The following is a 1,466-nucleotide window of genomic DNA, read 5'->3' as shown; positions in this document are numbered from 1 at the left end:
CTTCATTGCCTGATGAAATTAATAATTTTTCTACTCTCTTAGACAGAAGAGTTCTAAACAGAAAGATGACTCTTAACAAGACTGATCTAAGTTTCAGACCACAAATACCACACATGTATAAAGTGATAAAATGGTAACATTACAAATTTACTTAGGCAATAATTAAAATACACTCACCTGTGAATTTGTATTCAGTGATCATTTCCACTCTACCCAAGACCAATTAAGCTAAGCCTAGTCTAGTTCATCGTGTAGGATAAATTTAAGTCATTTTGTCGTTGTTCCCACACGCTTAAAATTCAGTAAAACATTTTGCAGTTTTTGACAAAGGGTGATAATAGAACAGGAATGAGTGGTGGAATATCGGGTCAGCATTTCAAGTTCTCCATGCATCTCACCATATTCAATTTAATTTAAGAAATTCACAAAAATCCTTCGGCGTAGCCTTGTTTTGATGTGGGATAAGATGGCGGCGTGACGATAGACTGACCTCGTGCCTTTACCGAATACGTCATACCTACTTTGATTGGCAGGTCGAAAATATCATATAACGCAAAATCACAGTTTCCGTAAATTAACAGCAATTCTGTTATAATTTTCCGTAAGGAAACACAAAGTTCCTGTCAAAAAAAAAAACAGTATTCCCACGCATCCGCGGACTTCGCTTATCTACAGACAAGTTTGGACATACATGATAATAACACAGAATTTACGTAAATTTACTGACAAATAACGTAATTGTTGTTAAGTGACATACGGCCAAGATTAATTTACGTAAAATAACATATTTCCTTACTGCGGAACTAACATTCTGTTAATGTAAGAACAAAGTCCGTAAATCAACAGAAAAATATGTATATCAGCAGAAATTGACGTATATCAAGAGAAAATATGTAGTAAATTTCTGTAAAAAAAACGGACTTTTTTTACAGTGAATATCAAGACCCTTAATCCTAATTTCTAAATAAAGTGTCTGCTCCACCCTAGGCCTGTACATTTGGGAGAATCAAACCCTCCCTTCCCCAAAACCTAATATCATAAAGTCCGTCAACACTCGAAACAACTTTGAAAACGAGATTAGCAATTTGAATATTAAACCCAAATTCAAAGTTGGAGATCGAGTTCGTATTTTAAAATATAAATCATTGTTTCAGAAAGGTTACGTCGGGTATTGGACTAACGAGATATTCATCGTTGATAAAATAAATAGCACATCACCTCCCACGTATGAATTGATCGATCAAGACAAAGAACAAATCATAGGAAGATTTTATCAAAATGAACTTCAAAAAACTGACTTTTAAAAATGAATCTCGAAAATGAAGATTTAGATGAAAGATTAAGAAATTTAGATGTCGACAAACATTTACGCTTTCTTAAATTAAGATTTTTTAAATTTAAATGTAAATTTATCTTCAAAATATTATTGAATGTGTTTTATCAGAATGTTATACACTACTACGTAT

Source organism: Lottia gigantea, assembly GCF_000327385.1.
Source record: "Lottia gigantea unplaced genomic scaffold LOTGIsca_197, whole genome shotgun sequence".
NCBI classification, from domain to species: Eukaryota; Metazoa; Mollusca; class Gastropoda; family Lottiidae; genus Lottia; species Lottia gigantea.
This window is presented reverse-complemented; position numbering follows the sequence as displayed.